Source organism: Athene noctua, chromosome 5 (genome assembly GCF_965140245.1).
Source record: "Athene noctua chromosome 5, bAthNoc1.hap1.1, whole genome shotgun sequence".
Lineage (NCBI taxonomy): Eukaryota > Metazoa > Chordata > Aves > Strigiformes > Strigidae > Athene > Athene noctua.
In genome coordinates this window covers 20,125,434-20,138,160 of record NC_134041.1, presented here as the reverse complement: position 1 = coordinate 20,138,160, position 12,727 = coordinate 20,125,434, and positions in this window count along the sequence as shown.

The following is a 12,727-nucleotide window of genomic DNA, read 5'->3' as shown; positions in this document are numbered from 1 at the left end:
AACTATAAAAATTCTAACAGAATTTTTTCTTCAGTAATTCACCTTCCAAACAACAGTCCTTACCTTTTGCTTACTCCAGTATCACTGACTTTGAAGTTTATTTATACGTACTCCTTGCCCTCTTAAGTTGTAATCACTATGACAACAGTCTTCCATATGGACAAGCAGTGGACCTCTGGGGTGCCAGAGGACCTGCAGTGGCAGTGAAGGCAGGAATGTCTGGCCTCAGGTTTATGGGCACAGGCAAGGACTCTTTCCACTGATGGTTGAGAACCAAAGGCTCTGAACAACAAGCTCTGGCACATTTAGCTGCTGTGTTTTAAGATGTTTTTTCTCCCAGCTGCCTGAGGTCATGAGCAGAGCACAAAGTAGGTAGTTTTGCCAGCCTGTGACCTGCAGTCTCTGCCATAAGAGTGTGGTAAAGCAGACAGTTGAAAGTGGTAATGTCCTAAACCAAACAGGTAACTCTGCCAGAGACCACCTACCAGAGCTCTAAGCTTCAAAACAGCCCATCACCATTATGCACTTACAGGTTAGGAGGCATCTAGAAGACAAACCAGACTCTCCCCAAACCTCCGTATGAAACCTACCAAACAATTGCTTTGTCCCAGTGTGCTGCGTGGGTGAAAGAAACTAGTTTGACTTGCCTCACTGCTCTCTCCTTGGCCCATCATCAGCACGCTGTCGAGCACGCAGCAGATCGTGACCAGAGGCAATGCCATCTTTCAACAGCCCAACAACACGTGCTTGGTTGAGCACTGCTGACTGCAAAACTGAGAATGGTGATGCACTGAGGATTCCTGGCTGGCAACTGCTCCCCATGTGAGCATGCAATAGGATATCACTCAGATTCTTGATAAAGAGCATTTGCAAATAAAATAGAACTGGCTATGGGGGTATGAAGGCATTGCAGTAGAAGGGAGACCTGTGGACATGGTTAGATATGGCTACCATAAATCCAGGTTGTCTTTGATCGACTGTCCTCTTTTCCAACCAGAAATGTTCTCCAGGAAGATTTTGAGAACTGCCTGTATATCTGAGATTGTTGGTATGTAATAATCTCATCGGGTTGGATGTTACGGCATATGTGCAGCAGCTTTACCATGGATGTCCCACGTCCAGCAGTCCCAAAGAGATCCTCAGAGCAAACACACTAGGCCTGTACTGCATGTGCAAAGCAATTCCAACAAAACCAAGTGAGTACCACTCCTACAAAGTGTTGGAGGAACTCACTACACAAATACTTTGAGAATTTCCTGTAAGTCCTAAAAGTATGAGGCTTACTGTACTTGCATGATACAACTCATGCACCTATTTCTGCATCAGAAATACAGTAGCCAAGGGGTGGGATAAACAGCCACCAGAGTAGTATCACTGTATAGCCAACTGGCTGCTATACAGTACCCACAGTTTGGCTTTCACAACTAAAACACTTCTTCCTCTTCCATTGTGTTGTGCAGCCACCATTTTCATCAGCGGCAAACCAAAGTTTTCACCACTAAATGGTAACTGCCAAGAACTTCCCGAGTAACAAATGCAACATCTGAAGCCAAGCTTCAGCAGGGAAGGGAAATACAGGCAACGGACTTGCTAAGCTGAGGTGCAGAACTGAGATTTAGGAACACAGGGCAAAAAATAAAATTATATTCCATGTTGGTAGACAGCACATATGCTGAAAGACCACAGGGAAGGCAAGGAAGACATGGAGGTATCATAGTAGCACTTGCAGATAACGGTGTAATTCTGTTGGCTTCAGCTGAATCACCGTACTTACACTACGTAAGAGAAAAATTGGACTCTGCTTTTTATCTATGCTTTAATTACAATTAAACCTCTTGGTTATATTGATGATTTTCAGCTTCATGCCAATTAGGCCCAGGAATTCCATAAATGAGGAATAAATTCTGCTGAAATAGACAGGGTCTGCTAAGACAGGGTCGTAAAGAGAAGGCAGCCCAACATAAGTAAGTTAAAGTCTGCAGTAATCCATCCTCAGCCAAGTTGTACACACCTGTTCCATATGTTCCTCCTGTAATTGCCTTCAGGGTGGCACTTCAGGTATGGTAAAAATTTGTTGTCAGATGACTGCTTATAACTCCCACTAAAATCTGTGAGAGGGATGTGACCATGAATAGAAAACTACAGAGTACCCTTTCCTAAGTATGCCTGTCATTTTAGAACCAAGCTTTCTCAGAGCAGAGCCTACTTCTGCCAAGAATGAAGCTTTTATGATGGTTGCTGTACTGAAAAGTGAGGCATATGTGAGAAAGGAAAATACTTTTAGAGCATTTGAAAATTATTTCAGTTGTGGTTTTGAACTTTCACAGGACATAATCAACATTTCTGTCTGAATTTGCCAACTGTAGTAAGAATAGAGTCTTAATGAAAGTTTAAAGCCTGACCAGTTTATGAAAGAAATTATGTAACATGGTGTTGTAGCAGCAGTGGACTGAACTCAGTGACCTAAAAAATGCTTAAATTTATTTCTGTCTTAGGAAGTTCCTAGGTTTACCTGTCAGCAGCAGGAGATATTCCCAGAAAATCAATTATACATGTAAGCAAAAATATCACGGAGATGAAAGAACATATGAAAGGGCAAGCACAATTCTCCTTTCACAACACTGTGAATCAAGAGTAACTCCACTGAAGCCAACGAGTTACACTGGTGTGAGTGAGAAAAGAACCAGCTCCATTGTCTGAAAATTGCTCAGGCCACCCATGGAGTCCAATCACAGTAACTGTAGGCAGCTAATATTGCAGCGTTTAATTCAGAAAGCCCGAGACTGAAAAGAGGAGGCTGAAAAGAAAGGATCTGAATTTATTTTTTGCCAAAAAAGCTGAAAAATAGCAGGAAAATGGTGAATGGAAAAGGAAAAAAAAAATTCCATTTCTAAAAAATCCTCCCTTCCCCCAAAAAATTTGCATAGAAAAAACAGACTCAATCTGCATGCTTTGGTTTTGTTTTTTTAAAACATCCTGCATGTACCCAGTTAACAGTGGCTAAGCTGTATGCTTCCCTGAAGGAAAAGTGTTATCTTCATTTTCCAAACAGCAGACACATTTTGTGTGTTCATGCATATTGTGTCACAGCTACACAGACCGAGTGCTACCGAACATGAGCCTTACCTTTCCAGTACAGGTCACTGTAATGCATCCTGTCACATTTTTAGGTAGCAGTGTACTAAACAATACCTTCATTTTCTCCTGCTTTAGTGTAGTTCTTCTGAACACACCCTCCCTTTCTCATCTTAGGTCAGTTAGTTTAGCTTTCCTAGCTCCTGTCACCTCTCCATTTGAAATAGCGTTTCTGCCAGTAGTACTTACTCTCAGTAATGGAACAAAGGCTTGTTTCTGGAAAGCTGTCTGGTCACTAACCTTTTCCTGTATCTCAGCCTCCCTTCTTCAGTTTTCTTCCAGTTTGTCTGTCTTCTCTTCTCCATTTATCTCTCACCACACACTGTCTCTTTCATCTAGTTACACCTCAACTGCAGCATTACCCTCCTCTCTATTGGTATTACCGTCCTGGTTATAACCGTCCAGAAGTCATTGAGGACCTGTAAAACAGCACATTGTGAGTTTATTATGCTGCATTACAAACTGCTACACTGATGCACCATGTCAGCATTATGACAAAACATCAAACTGCATTAAGACAGATGTGCTGAGTATTATCCATAGAAATCACAGAATGTCATCTCTTTTTTGCTTTTCCAGGTCATTCTGTCTCCTCTTTTACCCCTCTCCCACTTTATCCTCTATATTCTTATGACCTTTTCCTTTTCCGTCACTTTATTTTCTTCTTTCCCACAGGCATCCTCCCCTGGCTTCCTTCATTGTCCACCTCACAGTCCTCCAAGCATTTTCTTGCCTCTGATGTGCCTGCACAAAGGACTGTAACAGAAGCAGTAGTGCAATTTTGTTAAAATGTGTCCTTGGCTCTTTAGTAAACAAAGCTGCACCTGGGTGCACCTTTGGGATCAGCAAACTGAGGGTCTAGAAGCATTTCATTCCCAAAGGCTTAAACCAGAGCTCTGAGATTATCATGACTTCTCGGTTCCCTAATCTCCAAGATGGAGCACATCAGAAACAGCAGGGGAAAGCTTGAAATAATATCAGATTCTTTTCTTCACATGCACATATTTCCTTTTGCCTTGTGAGAGTCAAAGCTCTTAGCAACAAGAGCACTGTAGAACAGGGTAGTGACTAGAATTTGATGATGTCAGAACAACAGAAAATGAAAGAAGATGTACTTTGTAATGGCATACAATTGAAAAGCATGAAATTGGTGCTAAGCAATGCTAAAAACAAATGAATTATTTCCCAACAATTCAACACACAAAGGGTCAGAAAGCAATGCATTTTTAATGTTCAGACTGTCAATTAAAATCAACATAATTCAAGTAGAGAACAAAACAATCCTTTCTGATACTAGGTATTTTGTTTTTACGTGATAGCATCAGATTTTCAGGAGCAGCACATCAGGTAAAAAGACAAGAGCGCATGCTTGGGATAGTATCACTCATCTGTATGCTAAAGATAGTTTCTAAGGCTTGCTTAGATCAGTCTAAACTTTGGCACATGCCATAGCAGCTGCACAACATTTAACTATGCCTCTTTCAGTATGCACCACAGTGTGGAAAGAATGGTTTATTAAGATAGTGTCAGATATATTAGCCTGAAAAGGTTAAATAGTTTCTTCAGATGATACAATTTCCTCTGAATGACTGACAATTTTTAAAATTTTGCAAAAATTTTTCTATTATTTTTAGTGATTTTTCCATCCTCTGTTGATCTGTGAAAGCCTTGAGGAAACAAGGAAGGAAAATTACTTGGCAGCACAAGGAAACAATGAAACGGGGTGCACACTCACATTATGTATGTCTAAATGCTGTTGAAATCCACAAAAGAACCCCTGAATAAGAAAACAAAGAATGTTTTTTTCACATAGTTCTCAAATACAGTACTCAATAATACTTGTAGTAATTATATTTTTAGATAACATTATTTTAAAATTGATACTGCTTAAATATTAAACCTTTTGCAGATATTAAACCTTAGTGTAGGAATTAAAGTGGTGTAATATATCATTTTAAAAGGAAAAAACTATGTCCTAATTTTGTCAGTTTAGGAGCCCCAGAATGTACTATTCATTTTTCTTTTATTGCTAATAATGTCTTCTAGCAAAGACCCTGCTTTTATCAGTGCTACTTGTTAATATTGTAATTATTTGCAGATTTTGTATGGCATTATTATAGATTCTTATCTAGAGTTTAATTCTTAGTCTCCACTGATACCAGCAGGTCTAGTGATTTCCCCCCTTTCTAAAGCCTTGATCTGCATGTTATTTCACACAGACAGACTGCTGTCCCTTTGTGCAATTCTAGCCATACAAAGGAGATCATGCTCTGTACTGTAACTTCCAAACCTAAGATTTAAGACAGCAGTCCTGGTAAGAAAAATGCAAAATGAGAAGAAACAGGACATTTAAATATATCAGTGGTAAAACACAGAACTAAAGTTTGCCTTTCAGATCAACTAGGGAATTTTTTTAGGTTTCCAACTACACTATTCAACACGATACACATTTTTGCTGATGAGCAACACTCTGACTTACTCAAGTGTCTACAAATATTAGAAAAATACAGAATATAAAACCCAAGGATAATTAAAAATAAGGAAAATACAAAAATAATCCTAATTGCATATGTGATATATATGAAAAAAATGCTAAGGTGGAAGAGTTTCACCATAAAAATGTAGCATGCAAACATTGTATATGGGTCTGAAAAGTCTCTTTGTGAATTGCACCAAATATATTGTCTAACTAAATAAATAGCAGAAAAATTTAATTGTAATATACACTAATTACAACACCTTGGTTGTCGTTTGTTTTTTTTCCAGTGTTGCACAGTTACTTTTATTTTGTTGTAAACGTACACATTTTGCTGTAATAATTCTATTGTGACCACTTAAAGAGCCAACATTTCAGCAGCTGTTCATTTGATTTGCTGAATAATGGATATTACACATCTGGAGTTCCTCTGGCGATGTCCTCTTTTTCTATGTGGAAATTATGCCCCAGTGGAAACAGCAATCTCACTATTGAATGTGGAAACTTTCAGATCTAAAACATCTTGGGCAACAGTACCTGCAGATACACAGACCAAGATGTTCTAGTCCAATGCCATGCAGTGCACAGGTCAGATGTGTTCTGGACACACTGTACTCCACACATATGCGCTAAGTGTCACACTGGACTTCTCTGACTCACTGGATGTGCCAGACATACCACGCAGCAACCACGATGTTCAGAATTCAGCAAATTTTATGTTCGTTTATACAGGCCATCTGGGCACTGAACAAATTCTTATACATGAAGTTATCCTAGGGAAAAATTACACAAGGTGCTGGAGCAGGTAATGCTCTGCACCTTGTGTAATTAATCTTTTGTTAAAAAAATATCCATTTCAATAAATCTCTTTAAAACTGTGACAGTCTTTTCATCTGACTTCTGCATAGTGCCTGTCCCAAAGAATTCCCGCATGTTTTAACAACTACAAAAAAATAATCTGGACGAGAACACAGTACTTCACACACACACCACCACCCTCCCCACCACCACCACCAGTGTGGAAGTTACAGGAATCAAGGTTTCTCATGATCTGATTATTAACTACAGAAATACACAACAAAGGGAGAAGGTAACAAGTTCAGAGCAGTAACCCTTCAGTTTCACCTTGAACAAACTTTTTCTCCTTTGTGTGTACACTATTCTTTAAAGATGACTGCAGTTTTCTTTACAAACAGTTTCTCAATTAGATTTTTTAAGAAGTAATAATTATTATAATCGAGGCTTATACAAACTTGTGGCTTGACTAATATCTACTTAAGAATTGCTTGTATTTACAGTTGTACCAGTCCTCAAGTACAAAGGTACAATCCAAAAGACAACATAGTATGTCTTTGAAGTATTCTAAGAAGAATAAGAAATCACTTGTAAGATCCCTATTTGGAAATTATTTATTTGTGTGTGGTCAGCATTAGTAAATCAGAAGCTTCCATGAAAACTGTTAAGTGTTTCTACATGCATTAACATTTTTTTCTTTTCAGTAATATATTAATCATCATTCAGCAAAATAATAAATACCATAACTTAACTCTAAGCAATTGTCTCATTATCACTGTTTAATTCACAACAACAGGTATCAACCAACTCTCTTTACACCTCAATAATGCATTAAATTCACAATAACTAATGCAAATGCTGTATGATTTCCTAACATTCTTTTAATCTGTAATACAGGCAAGGACATTCTCTTCTTAGTTACGCATCACCTGTGGTTGATGAAAAAAATGTAAGTGAGGGGTATCTTTTAAAATTTTGTTGTTCACATAATTAAAATCTGTTAAAATGTAGTGTAGAAGAAGTTATATTGGATATAGCTGGACTTTTAACTGTGACAGCTTTTTGCTAACATGGTTTGCTGTGCTTGATATCTTACATATTTTTTACTGAACAGATAGAAGCAATAGAAGGAATTTCAGATTTCAAAAGTATTTTGTAGTATTTTGTTTTGCAAGAATTACACACAAACATACAGAAATTAAAATGCGGAGATAACTTGGACAGGCCTTGTACACTCCACAAAGAACTCAATTTATCTCCATTGAGAGCTAGTGGAGTCATTACATTCAATTGACTTTAATAGGATTTGGACAAAAACCCAAACCTACAGACGCACCTGGCAGCATCCCCAAAACAATAGTCAATAAATGATGTATTTTTAAATACAACTGCATGAAGAAAAAACACAAGGAAAATGGGAGGAAGAGAAAATGAAAGACAGCATAGAGCAAAACCAGAACATATCCTCTCTTCTCTTTGAATATAACCATTTCTTTCCAAATCCAGCATGTCATTAATTCAGTGCTAGACCTTTAGAAACCTAAACAGCTCAAAAAACTCACTTTCAACTCAGGAACCTGTCTTTACAGTGGAGGGTATCAGTTCTGACACATTTTGTATGCTCATAAAGAGAGGATAGAGAGACCGTAGAAGGGTGAGAGGCTTTTTTCTCAAGCCTAAGAATGCTGAGGGCTGAGTACCAAAATCTAGAAGATGACCTGTGATGGCAGCAGCAACCCCCCCAACTACCTGATTTTCAGTCTGAGGAAGAGTTATGCACTGATACAAGCTGACAGATGAGACCAGGCTACCTCCCTGCACAAGCAATAGCCAGTTTTCTGACAGTATGAATTCAGGAAAAGCTAAACAAATGTACATTTCTTCTCATCCTCCTTACAGATCCATGGAAAGCTCAAGAAAACCCGAGTCAAAAAGCAGCAGTGAATACGTAGAGAATACTACATCCTAACCCCCAAGTACTCTGCAAATTTCATTTAACACTATAAACAGATTTGAAAAATACATTTCCCGGAAGATAATACCAGACGCCAAATCTATATTTAGAAGTATTTTTTTAAAAGGTCTTATTCTTACAGGCTGAGTGGCCAGAGGCACCCAGTGACCTCCAGGACACTCCGTACTTTTAAAGGTGTGAAACAGCAGTCTCTTTCACCTGTCTTTTTGAATAGACAGAACATTAGTTTACATTATGTTATACAGGCACTGCTCCCTGAACATGCTACCCTGTAATTACAGCAAGTTGCAATATGTAATTTGTGCCATCTACTACAAATGTTCTTGCTTCATAAAATCACACTCAGAATGCACCCAAATGGTTACCAAACGTTGTGTCATCAAAGCTACATGGACCGGCTCTGTAGCCACGCTGTCAGATGTAGTAGGTTAAAGAAACAGCTGCTACCAGTGTGGCTCAAGCCTGTTAGAGGAAAACATTTTCCCTACAAATTGCTACTTTGATTCTAAATTTGTACATGGTATTTAGACCCAGACAAATTTCTGAAAACAACCTCCTCCCCAGCTTCCAAAGACTATATACAGACAACTATATACAGACAAGTTATCATTTGCTGGAAAGAGGGAAGTCTTTAAAAAGTGGGAGGGAAGGATACCTTATTTATTTCTGTCTGTCACTGATGACAGAGTTAGACACCACAGCAAACCACTAGAAATTGGTGTAAAGAATGGCAAATGTGAATGGGAGAAATAATTCCATTTTAATAGAAAATAAGTCTCATTATTTGGGGAATTTGGTTCCACCTTTTTGACTATTTAGGATAAGCTGTGTTTAAGTGTTTGCAAATGCTGCATCTTTGTATCTAAACAAATGAGAGTCATCTTAAATATATATGAGAAGTGCCCGTTATACCAGGAAGCACAGCACTAACTGTAATGTTAACATAAATATTACAGATGTTATTGATTTCAAATACAAATCAGGACTTCTAAGATTACATTCCTATAATTGTAATGACTCGCAAGCAAGTAAAACTGCACTTAGCCCAAAGTAATTGAAAGTTACTGCTGCTAAAAGGGACAAATTTTGCCACAGACTGGCTCTGATAACATCCTAATTCTGCCATCAAGTAAGATCAACCAGTAACTTGTGTATTTATCAGCTGCCTGCTTCATCTTGTCCCCAGTTGATCTCCAATGGTTTAGTTCACTGATTTAATTAAAAATTCCCTTCCTTCCCAACAGCAGAACTTTCTACAACTTATGATGTTATTGTTCTAGAGTCTTCCAGATACAGCTTGCATTTCTAGTATTAAAGAAGAATCATTAGAAACCCAGTCAGAAGTCTTCAGGTTTTCTCTAATCAAAAAGCATAATATCACTGCTCTCCATGTTTCTAAAAACACCATGAGCTCATAAAAAGAAATAACTGTTTCTGCAGAAAATCAAGTTTACTCATATCTTGTTTTTCAAATCACTTCTATGAAATCATCATGCAGAATATAAGAATAATATTTAGATACATTTAATACATGAATGATGTTTAACACAAAGATTCCACATTCCAATTTTTCCAGTAGCAAAGCCTGACTAAGAGGTTCCTGCCCTTTTCCTCACCCCTCTTTCTACCATTTTGCTAGTTTATCCTTCAGTTGTGCTGATGCAACTGTTTGTAGAGCTGCACTCTAAACCACAGCAAGGCAAAATTACTTCATTTAAGAAAACAGCGCAATCACGCTTGTTCATAGGTCTGCTTTTAGAATTCATAATTAGAAGAAAAAAAAAGCAATTACTCAAAATGCCAGTTAAGAAATCATGAATATATGGTGTATTTCAGTTGCATAGAGAGACTCTCTTCTTTAACTGTTAAAGTTGGATCACTTACAAGTAGAATCTCAGAAAGTGAACAACCATCAGATAGCCAAAGCTGCCTACATTTCATTTCAGGGAAAAAAATACTTTTGTTTATATTCCAATGGCAGCATTTCCTATTGGAGACAAAAGAAACCGAAACCCAAAGACAGCAAGGTTTCCTCAGTTCAATTTAGTACTCACCAGTGTAATTTTCAAAGGAGACCTGTACCAGACGTACTAGTAAGCTTCTGCAGGGAATATTCATATATAAAAAGGAAAGCAGCAGGTTTTTCTTCGGAACATTGTCTCACAAGTGGTAAATGGAAAAAATACTACACCATTTTATAAAAACCTATTTTTTCCTATTTAAGAGTTTCAGAGTTTTCTTTTGGACAACAGTGATCAATTATTTAGAATGAGCATGGTTTAATTCTCCTTCAGTAAAGAAGTTCAAACTAACTTCCTGCATCGGCAGCAGAGGTACCAGAGACAGCCCTAGTAATTACTGCACTTGCATCACTTTCTGTCAAATGACTTTTCAAGGGAAGCGCACTGCTTCCTCCCAAACAGGTTCACTTGCAGTATTATTAGTTTTACAGACTGAAGAATAGTATCCAGCACTAGCCATTACCTTCCTCACAGAAGTCCTGTACTTGACCTGCTTCACATTATTTAGCTAATGTGACCATGATGTGCTAAACTTTGGGAGAGTTACTACTTTTTCATATTAACTTTCACATGCAACTCTGATGCTAAAATGTACTCAAGGCACTTGACAGATGGGAATCAATCACCAGTCATGCAATGCAGTCGAATGAGCAGAGAGCAACCTGCTTACTCCATGACTCTTACAGTTCTTGGACTGGTCTCCCTGGTCCAGAATGTTGCCTCTATCAAGTGAGCAGGGAGTTGCCATGATGAAAAAAAACAAATACACCTAAGACCTACTGAGAAAAAAAAACAATTAGCAGTGTTATACTGCAAATGGGATCTTCAGGGACTCTACACAATTTTCACAAAGTGAAAATCTGCAAAACTTTATGTCGATTAGGTGGCAGACTGTTGCTTCAATCTGTAAAGTTATTTTAACCAATCTCACCAAACTCTGACTCTTCCCTCAAGCCTTGCAATCTGATGTGGATACTACTTGAAAGCTGTATTCCTTATTCATGCAGAATTCTCAATGAGTAAGAAGACTTCCAACACTTGTTCTAGGAGTTTATGAGGCAAACTGACTGGTTAGCTTTTTAGTCCTTGGAAGTCAGGATCTTTGCTTTGTATCCAAGGAACTGTCAGATCCTCAGTTTTCTAGACCAAAGAACAGGTATTTGCCTGTATACATCACTCTTATTTTTCCTCTTGTTTTTAAACAACCTGCCAGAAGAATTCTATACAAGAAGGGGAAAGTATGTACATACAGAAGAAATAACATAAAAAGGAGAAAAGTTTTTTATATCATTGCTGCTGAGATTCCAGAACTGTTTTTCCAAATAAAATGCCTAATAAAAAGCTTTCTTTAACACTTCTTATGGTAGGAAAAATAAGAACAAGGGGAAGATATTAAAAAGCCCTTGGAAAAAAAAAACTTAAATAAAACAACAGCTGGCTACACCTTCTGTGGCTACCTGGGATACATTCTACATCAATTACATTATTTTCACTGAAGAAGGTGCGAGAGGGGAAAGATCATCACAGACAAAAATTAGTATTTAAGTTGTCTATAGCGCTTACTGTAGTTTTAATATAGTTTATTTTATGAAAAAGCAGTGTCATGCTTTTGTCCTCTCTTCTGTAATTTAGAGACTTGCATCTCTATTGTCCCTAATTATTAGTTTTATGTAGCTAATTAAGTGGAAAACAAAATGAATTTTTAAAATGCATGCATCATCAACAGCCCTATTAATTAAAACCTTGTTGTTTTCAAATGTCAACAATGATTAAGCAGTGAGATATTTTTTGTGAGGTTACTCATTTGGGTGGAAGGCCTTACCATGGTAACACTGTTTTAATAGTCTCTGCTTAAACCAGCAAAGTTGTATGTTGCACTGATGTAAAGAAAAACAAAACAAAATCTATAGAACTATGAGACATGAATCAGAAAGATTCACTTTACTTCAGATCCTAAAATGGCAAAGGGTAACTAGAAAGTGTATCTTTTACTTGTAAGTTATGCAATAACCACTGGAATCCATGACTGGCACAAGTTTTTGATAAAAATGAGAAAGAAACGTTCAGCTTCCGAGGCTGGTAGGGATACAAAAAGTCCAACTTGTTCAGAATGAACAAAAGGGAAAAAAAACAGCCAGGGAAACCATGACAGAGAGATGCAGAATAGCAATGTGTTTGATCTATTGTGTTTGTGCACTTGAGGTACAAGTGTGCAGCTGCCACGTTTCATATGCTTGACAGGTCACCCCATAAAGCAGTGATGTCAAATGACTCCAAAAAGTTCCAGAGTTCACTGATCCCGATTTGTAGGCCAAGAGAAGGGCC